The sequence below is a fragment of the Otolemur garnettii genome, unplaced genomic scaffold (assembly GCF_000181295.1).
Source record: "Otolemur garnettii isolate 467f Iridium unplaced genomic scaffold, OtoGar3 scaffold00108, whole genome shotgun sequence".
NCBI lineage: Eukaryota > Metazoa > Chordata > Mammalia > Primates > Galagidae > Otolemur > Otolemur garnettii.
The window spans coordinates 3,566,887-3,576,982 of record NW_003852503.1 but is presented as its reverse complement, the minus strand read 5'-3'; the positions used below and the strand labels follow the sequence as shown (position 1 = coordinate 3,576,982).

Here is a 10,096-nt window from a genome sequence, read left to right as displayed (position 1 = left end):
CCCCCCCCCGCTTTTTTTTGCAGGTTTTGGCCAGGGCTGGGTTTGAACCCACCACCTCTAGCACAGGTAAATCTTAGGCACCCTCAGTTGGAGAAGTAACTGCTGCTTGGAAATAGTTTTTACCCATGGTCTCCAAATGTTTTGATTGCCCAGTAAGAAATTTTTTTAGTCACGCCTTCCCAATTCCGTATTTGTGCTTAGACACAATAAATTAGATGTCACTACTAGTTTGCTATTACGTGCTGTATATTGTAAATATTCATACTTTGTTTAAGGATTAGTTTTCACATAATTGTCATGTAATAGTATTTTCGCAGGAGCGAAATGACAGAATAAATTTCATTATTTCTAAAGATTTTAGATATTTACCCAGGAATTTTGTCATCATTAGGTACATACTAGCAAATTAATAAGGTTTTCTGGTGTGAATGTTGTCTTTGCTCATGGATGTAATTTCTAATCTGTTAAAAAAAAATTGAGAAGCATGATTCTAAGTAATCGAAGAAAATGCCCAAATATTTACTTTGCATAATTATAAATGCTTAAAAATTTTTGTTGTAAAATGTTTCATACACACAGAAGAATCTATAAACAGTTTAAAGAACTATGATAAACTGAGCGCTCATGTATAAAACACACGGATTGGGTAATAGCAAATGACCAATATTTTCAAACCTTCTTGTACACACCCCCATCAAATCTAAGCACATATACCTCCTTGAGGTAATCATCATCTTATTAATCATTCTTCTTCCTTCCCTACATACGTACCTATATATGTACCCCCAATGTATAACTTCTTTTTCCTTTATTCAAATTGTATATAAAAGGGATCATATTATATGCATTTATGAACTTGTCTTTTTCACTCAATATTATCATTTTGAGATTTATCTATGCCAATGAGTATAATTCTAGTTCATTCATTTTTACTTCTGTCCACTATAGTGCTAACTCACAATTTGTTTATCATTCTATATAGATAGTCATTTCAATTGCACCCAGTTCTTTTATTTTGTTTTGTTTGAGACAGGGTCACCCTTGGTAGAGTGCTGTGGCATCATAGCTCACGGCAACCTCAAACTCTTGGGCTCAAGCGATTCTCTTGTTCCAGCCTCCTAAAAAGCTGGGACTCCAGGCACCCACCACAACGCCCAGCTATTTTTTAGAGACTGGGGTCTCTCACTTGCTCAGGCTGGTCTCGAACCTGTGAGCTCAGGCAATCCACCTGCCTCGGCCTCCCAGAGGGCTAGGATTATAGGCATGAGCCACCACGCCCAGCCTTTGTTTTTGTTTTTTAACAAACAGAGCTGCCATGGGCACTTTGGTTCCTGTGCACAGATCTAAGAATTTCTCAAGCATGTATCAAGGAGTATAGTTTCTGGGTCATAGAGAATGTTCACCTTTACAAGATAATGCCAACAATTTTCCGAAGTGATTGTATCAACTTAATTGTCTCAACAACTGTGCAAGAAGGTTTTCACTGCTCTGTCTCTTCCCCCATACTTGGTTTCGCAGGGTATTTTTTTTTTCAGTTTCTGCCAATCTGTTGAGTCTGAAACAGTATCTCATATTTTTAATTTAAATTTTCTTGATTATTGTTGAGGCTAAGTATCACCACATGAATTTCTGAGCCATTTTTTCCTCTCCTATGCCATCTGTTTATCTTTTGTTCATTTTTTAAATAAGTTGTTTGTCATTTTCTTACTGAGTCATAGAAACTATTTTATATTCTCGACTTTAGTCTTTGTATTTCCATGTGCTGAAAATATATCCCCCCAATCTGCGACCTGTTTTTGCTCTTTCTATTTTTCTTTTCTTTAACAGTCCTTAATTTTAATATAGTTGATTTACCAACTAATGGTTTGTGGTATATGTATGTGTGTTTGAAGAAATCCTTTTTTGCCCTCAAGTTTGTGAAGCTATTCTCCTAAAATTTTTGAATTTCATATTTTATACTTAAATCTTTGACCTGCTAGGATTGATTTTCGCATGAGATTGGGGTACAATTTATCTTTCCATTTGCTAACAAATAGCCTAAAATCAGTCTATGTAATAGTCCATCCTTTTTCCATTGTTTTTTAATGCCTGCTTTGGATAAATGGACTTTTCCTAAGCTCAGTATTTTATTTATTTTTTTATTGGCCCATTTATTTATCCCTAAAACCACAGTCTTTATTATAGCTTTGGAATAAATCATGATACCTAGAAAGGCTCATCCTTCTAGTTTATTCTTTTTGTAAAGAGCGTCTCGGCTATCCTTAGGCATTTGCTCGTACATATAAATTTGAGAATCAGTTATCAGCTCCTCAAGTTCCTCATGTCAAAACAAATGCAAAAAGGGCAGTGCCTGTGGCTCAAAGGAGTAGGGCGCCGGCCCCATATGCCAGAGGTGGTGGGTTCAAACCCAGCCCTGGCCAAAAACTGCAAAAAAAAAAAAAATTCCAGTGTTTCTCTCTTAAGTGTATAACCTTTGCTTTCAATTTTTTTGTATTTTTTTTTATAAATTTATGGAAGTTCCCTTATATTTATACTTTGACAATAGTTTTTATTATGACTATATGTTGAATTTTTTCAAATGCTTTTTCAGCATCTATCAAATTGATGGTGTGATTTTTCCCCTTTAACTTCTTAATGCAGTATATTGCTGAATAGATTTTCTCAGATCACGCTAATCTTGCATTCCTGGGAAAAATACAACTTGCTTATGATATGTTAACCTTTTGAACATAATTAGCTTATATTGGTCTATCCTTTTTCTTTCTCCTTGGAGTTTCATGCAAAAATTGTACCATCTTCAGAAAATAAATTCTAGAATATTTTCTATTTTATTTAAGTCTCTTTAATTGTTTTTGGAGATAGGAATTACTTTTTATTTTGATGTTTTATAAAGCCCATCTGGCCCTAGATTTTTCTTTATGAAAGATATTTAACCACTGATTGAATTAATGTAATAGTTACACTCTAGTTACTGTTCCTTCTTGAGTCAGTTTTGATGTTATGCTTTTTCTAGGTATTTTTCCATTAAAAAAATTGAAATATTATTGGCATAAAGTTGTTTATATCTATTATGTTTTCAATGTCTGCAACCTCTGATTATCAGTCTTGACAGACGCTTGTCAATTTTATTGCTTTTTGGAAAATCAAATTTAACTTTGCTGATTTTGTTGTTGTTGTTGTTGTTGCAGTTTGGCCAGGGCCGGGTTCGAACCTGCCACCCTAGGTATATGGGGCTGGTGCCCTACGCATTGACCCATAGGTGCCAGCCACCGAACTTTGCTGATCTTTTCTAATTTTATTTATGCTTTCTATTTTATTAATTAATGTTCTTGTTTTTATTATAAATTTTGCTTGAATTAATTTTGCTGACTTTTTTCCTAACTTCCCAAAATGTAGGCTTAGATAAGATAATTCTTTGTCTTTGTTTTTTCTAACATAAGCTTGAAGGCCATAAATTTCAATCTTAACGTTTTAGCTCAATCTTAACATTTTTGATCGGCACAATTTTTTATTATCACCCATTTAAAACATTTTCTAATCTCTATACAAATTTAGTCTTAAGTATATAGCATTGCCTGATTCTTAAACTCAATATGGTACAGATTTGTTTTCAACTTATAAATGCTTAATTTTAATTTACTCTTTGTGTGTTGTTATTGTATTTTATCTGTGATTATTTTAGTCCTCATTTTAGTCACGTTCGTTTGGAAACCATAAATTTCATTTAGTGTAAATCAGTTGCTTATAGCACAATATGATGAAGGGTAATAAGTGAATGAAAGTCCCACCATCATTTTTTTATATTTCCTTTTTCAGACAGTTTATAAATGTGTATGGTGGTTTCGTCCGTGGTGACTGCGGTCATCTGGTCACTTTGGCTCCAGAGCTTGGGCTCTGTGTTCACATCGTGAAGTTCTCTCTCTTTCCTTAGAATACTCAGCATCAGTGTATCACAGGCAACTGAGACTCCTGAATCGAGTGAAGGAATCAGTGTTCACGAATGTGTTAATTATTAGTAAAATTTAATTTATTTCCCTTGATAGCTAAAGATAAAAAAATAAATGGAAGTTTGATGTTGTCTCGGTTCCCCTCCCCAGGGGGGTTGGAGTCCACTCATCTGAAACAGTAATTCTCACCCACAGGAAGGTAGTGGGGGGACAGCCTGCTTCACTGGGGACAGGCCAGTCTCTGAGATACAAAAGATGGGCGTCCCCATTAGGGGAAATTTGCAAAGACACAAGGATTCGCAAAGGGAGTGTGTGTGTCTATCACGATCTCTAGGAGAGGCAAGAGATTTTCATGTTTAATTACAGGAGAGCCTGGTATTAAAAAGACTGAAAAACAGTTTCTATAGACGGATAGAGATTGAGGACTACAGGTCTCAGCTTTACTCTGTACAAATGCTCTCCTTCCACGAAGCTACTGGCAAATGCTGTGTGGTTGATTCCTGGAAGTCAGCTGGGCTCTGCTGCCAGGCATAAAGAGACCCATCGCTTTTTCAAACAGTTAAGCTGAGAATAAGTCTTGTAATTTGTATTCTGTACATACATCAGTCATTGCAGTTCCCTACCCCACCACAGTTCCCAAATCTTCTACCTACCCTCTATTCTTTTTTTTTTCATCTAAATTAAAAATTGCGAAAGGTTTCGAGGAAGCCAGGGACACCGTGACAAACAGCACACAGGGCAGGAAATGGCCCTTGTTTTTCCGTCTCTCAGTCACCAAAATGGATGTTATAAAAAGTAATTTAAATTACCGGTCCTGTTTATGAGATATGAGAAATGCTCATATGTGACACATACCACATGGAGATACTTCAGTGTATTGAAGCGACACATCCCTCGCTTTTCTAATTCAGTGCCCACCCTCTCAAAGGATGCCTGAGTGATTCGCTCCAGAAAACACAGGCACGTGCATTTTAATCACGCTTATTATGTATTTCAGAAGAACCATGTCAATAAGTTTTTTACCAGCAAATATTGCAACCTACGTTGTAGACCAGTCATCCTCGTTACACTTTAAAAGGAAGAGAAGTGAAACCACTTACAGGAATTTCTCCTGTTACGATCTTGCCGCTCAAGCATGGAAAACAAGAATCCGCCTCCCATTCTCACTTGTACACAGGGTCATTCTTCCATGACTCACCAGAAACTTGTCTTAGTTTTTGGAGGAGTACGTTTAAAAAGATGAAACTGAATTTTGGACTCAATGACAAGATTATTTTTGATTAAGTAAAAGTTAACCACAAGCAAATAAAACTTAAAACCTACCAAATACTTCTTGGGTTTTCTTCCAGATAAAAGTATGTTTCTTATATGGTGTGTTAATATCGCAGTGGCTTCCAACTGGAAGTGTGCCATTCAGGTGTCCTCAAACTACGGTCCGCAGGCCACATACAGCCCACCTAGGACATTTATCTGGGCCGCTGGGTGTTTTTGCCACCGCTGCCTGTCCTGCTTAGCAGCCAACTCATCCCAGGGCCCACAGTCCCGCCCTCCAACGGTCTGAGGGACAGTGAACTGGCCCCCTGTTTGAAAAGTTTGAGGACCCCTGTGAGATCATCTTAAGTGTGCTGAAAAAAAATTTAAAATTAATTAATTAAATTATTTTTGAAAGAAATTCAAAGCATAGTATGTTTGTTTGTTTGTTTGTTTGTTTTTTGCAGTTTTTGGCTGGCGCTGGGTTTGAACCCGCCACCTCCAGCATATGGGGCTGGCGCCCTACTCCTTTGAGCCACCCCTTTTTCCTCTTTTTTGTATCAACGTAATTTACGAGGGCTGGGAGAGTTTAGCTATAGATTCAAGTGTGCCCTGAGATTTAAAAAAAAAAAAAAAAGGTTGAAAAATGCTGTTATATAGTGTATATTGTTTTAAGATTTTATATTGGAGGAGACAGGTATTGGGGACATGTTGGTCAAAGGATACAAAGACTCAGGTGGAATGAGTCCAAGAGCTCTAATGTACAACATGGTCAATAGTTCTAGTTAATAATAATGTTTTGTATTCTTGGAAATAGCTAGGAGAGCAGATTTTAAGTGTTTGCACCACAAAAAATGTATGTGAGATAATGCATATGTTAATTAGCTCCAATTAGCAGCCTCCCCATGATATATTTTAAAACATGTTGTATAAGATCTGACAATTAAGTTCACAAACTCATCTTAGACAAAGTGCTACCTGCCTTGTTGCTGACTATCACTACAGTCACCTTCGAGATTCTCTCCTTGGAAAGCTTTACCAAAATGCCAGTGCCTAGTGTACCCTTCAAAGTAATTTTGAAACTCTTTTTCTGAAATGGCCATGAAAGCTGTTGTTATATCACCTTTGATGTCCTGAATGTCATCCAGATGTCTTCCTTTCAATATTTTCTTTGTATTCAGGTAAAAAAAAAAGTCATGGCTCAGCGCCTATAGTCCAGTGGTTAGGGCGCCAGCCACATACACTGGAGCTGGTGAGTTTGAACCCAGCCCAGGCCTGCTAAACAACAATGACAACTACAACAAAAAAAATAGCCAGGTGTTGTGGCAGGCACCTGTAGTCCCAGCTGCTTGGGAGGCTGAGGCGAGAGAATCACTGAAGCCCAGGAGTTTGAGGTTGCTGTGAACTATGACACCATGGCACTCTACCGAGGGCAACATAATAAGACTCTATTCTCAAAAAAAAAAAAAAAAAAAGGAAGAAAAAGATGTTGTTCAGCGGCAGATCAGGTGAGTAGGAAGGGTGTCTCAATACAGTTATTTGTTTACTAACTAAAAACTCCTTCATAGACAGTGCTGGTTGAGCTGGTGCATTGTTGTGATGTGAGAGCCATGAGTTGTTGGCCAAGATTTTCAGTTAAGATTTTCCTGTTTCTCTATTAATGTTTACTTGGTCTGCTATGCTTCTCAGTGAGCTAATGCTTTCAATACATAATTTGATAAATTTTTACTGGCCACCGCCCTGACCTCTCTTCATCAGTGGTGCTTTCTCTTCCCTCATAAGAACATTTAATTCATTGATACACTGCCGTTTTCTTCATGGCATTACCCCTATGACCTTGGACTAACATGTTCCTTATTTCACTTCCATTCTCGCCAAGTTTAATGAGACATTTACAGATGTTTGTTCCTTGCTCTAATTCAAGCTCGGACGTTCCCAGGATGGTACACAAAAACACACAGCAATAATGAACATCACTCAGCAAGACGCTGCTGTATATGGCCACAAACCCTGCCGGCGGACATTGACACACTGCTATGAAACTTTACTGGGCTGTTTGTACAGTGCTGCCAACATAACCACGTGGCTGTGTGTGGTGGCAGGTTTGCAAAATTGTCGGACCCCGGACATGATTAATATGCACCATTTTTATTTGTCAATTACAAGAAATAAATACAATTTTTTAGAAACAATAGATGTCATCTTCTCAAAGAAGTCTTCCCTGAGCCCAGAGGTGGAGTAAGTGCCCACAGCAGTGATACCTAGCGTCTCGTGCTTATTTCTATAAGAGTACTTATCACAGTCTGTGGTAATCGTGGGTTAGTTGTCTGTCTTGCCCTAAAATACAATCTCTCTCTGCAGATATGCATTCATCTATTTTACTCTCCCTACTTAGCATAATGTTTGCAGGGTCCATGGTGGGAATTCAGCAAGTACCTGTTAGGTTACATTAAATCTCAAAATTTCATAAGACTGCTGATTAATATAGCAGTATATATAATTAAGCATAGTATGTAATTATTATCGTGTATATTAATTAAGTATAGATACTTAATTATCTGAAATAAATCCCTTCTGTTATGGACTAACCACTCCACTCATTCCCATTTCCCGTCACGGTGGTTTTCAAAGTCATCCCCAGATCAGCAAAATTAGCATCACCTGGGAAGTAGGTAGAATGACTATTTTCATTCTCGACCTGCTCGATTAGAAACTCTGGTGGTAGAGCCAGCAGTCTGTGGCTTAACAAGCCTGTCAGGTGTTTCTAATGGATGGTAAACGCTAAGAACCGTTTCCCTCTATAATTTTACTATCTAAACAGGTGTAATATGTTACATTCAAAGGGGGATAACGTCCTAAACGTATGCATTGATGGAATCTCTAGCTGAGTTTACAAGCTTGCATGATGCCAAACAGACCCATTCTAGGCTGCCTGAGGATTGCTGAAGATACATAAAGCCTACCTTGGACATTAGGCTTAATTTTACACGTGCACAGGTTGTCAAGAAAGTAAGAGGCTGTTATCATTTTAAGAGAATAACCAAGGCCAGGCACTACGGCTCACACCTGTAATCCTAGCACTCTGGGAGGGTCAGGCAGACGGATGGCTTCAGTTCAGGAGTTCGACTGAGCAAGAACAAGATTCCATCTACCAAAAACAGAAAAATTAGTCGGGCCTTGTGGCACAGGCCTGTCGCTCCAGCTGCTCAGGAGGCTGAGCCAAGAGGATGTATTGATTGAGACCAAGAGTTTGAGGTTGCTGTGAGGTATGACACCATGGCATTTTACCCAGGGCAACAGAGTGAGACTTTGTTTCAGAAAAAAAAAGAAGAAGAAGAAGAAAAGGTAGGCTGGGTGCAGTGGGTCATGCCTGTAATCCTAGCACTCTGGGAGGCCGAGGCGGGTGGAGTGCCCTGAGCTTACAGTTTTGAGACCAGCCTGAACAAGAGTGAGACCTCGTCTCTAAAAATAGCTGGGCACTGTGGAGGGTGCCTGTAGTCCCAGCTACTTGGGAAGCTGAGGCAAGAAAATCTCTGGAGCCCAAGAGTTGGAGGTTGCTGTGAGCTATGACATTACAGTACTCTACAGAGGGTGACAAAGTGAGACTCTGTCTCAAAAAAAAAAGAAAAAACCAACACAAAAAACAAACAAAAAGGACAACTAAATAGACTTCAGACTTTCAAACTGTGTTCCTTGGATGCCTAGAATTCCTCACTACCTCTGCGGGTGCTGCTGCAGACGTATAGACGGGGCGGTGGCCTTCCCACTCTCCACTGCTAATACAGCAGCTTCTGTTCGCTTCTGTCTCCTACATCAGGGTTCTCCGTAGAATTCCCTGTGAAAAAAGGATTCAAGATCTGAAGCCAAAAAAATCTTCAAAAGCACTACCATGTGTCTTGAATACATGGAAAAACTTGCTCAACCATTAAAAGGTTTCTAAAGTAATTCCACCGCCTTTCAAGCCAGTCAACTGTGAGGTGAGTCAGAGTGATCTGTTCTGAACTAAACAGTACCCATTGCGGGAAGCAGGACTGGTTTTTTATGTACATTATGTCAAGTGTCTTCACAACTGCCAGGTGACATAGGCGCTGTGACTTGTATTTGGCAGATGAGCGAATTGAAGCACAGAGGTTCAGTCACTGGCTGGAGGATGGCAGAATTCGTACAGCGTGGAGCCAGATTCCATCCTACTCAGTCTGGCTCCGTAAGCTACGCATGCCTAAGGCAATGCGTTAAGTTGCTTTCCAATTAAAGTGCTGGGGTTTCCAAAATGATATCTATTTTTTCCAAAAAGTTTTACATATATATACACATACACACATTAGAATGCATTCCAAAAATCCCTATAATATCACCTTCATTGACTGTCCTTCTGGGGGGTGGGGCAGTGGCATTGTAGCCAGAATGTTGAGAATTGTCCTGACACACAGCCCAGATCACAGAGTCACCATTACAGATGGGGGAGTTAACTGTTCTGATGATTGTAAATGATCACAGCATGTGACTTCCACATTCGAGAGATGTCTGTCAAAATAGGCACGGGCCCTTGACAGTGTTTCACACATAAGGGAATCATTCGTCAAACATGTCATAGCAGCAAAAAAGGCTGAGAACCGACTGTGACTTTGAGGCTGTACGTAGCAGTTGTGTCGAATTGAATTATCAGCCAGCCAGAGGGCAGAGTGACCCAATCCGACTCGTTACCATTTTAAATGTCTGAAACTAGGAATCTTAAAAAAGAGATAACAGTATAGAATAGGTTTTGTTGTGTGAATGGCAAAGTTGTTTGTTAGACTGAGAAAATGACATGAAGGCTGTGTTGATCAGTTTGATGGAAGTATTTCAGATTGCATGTGAAAACCCCACACTGTACCCCAGAAGTGCATTAATGTACATAG

At 38.9% G+C, this 10,096-nt stretch overlaps 1 protein-coding gene and 1 long non-coding RNA gene across 4 annotated transcripts in view; one reads left to right on the top strand and one right to left on the bottom strand.

Moving 5' to 3' along the window:
* The window catches only part of TECTA (tectorin alpha), a 147,701-nt gene that overhangs the window by 87,677 nt on the left and 49,928 nt on the right, over positions 1-10,096 (top strand). The gene's annotated exons all lie outside the window — the stretch shown is intronic.
* LOC111727480 overlaps positions 8,874-10,096 on the bottom strand; it is a 6,888-nt gene continuing 5,665 nt past the window's right edge. The window contains exon 3 of the long non-coding RNA XR_002775035.1: positions 8,874-9,033. This is a non-coding gene — a long non-coding RNA (uncharacterized LOC111727480). The remainder of the gene's footprint in view (positions 9,034-10,096) is intronic.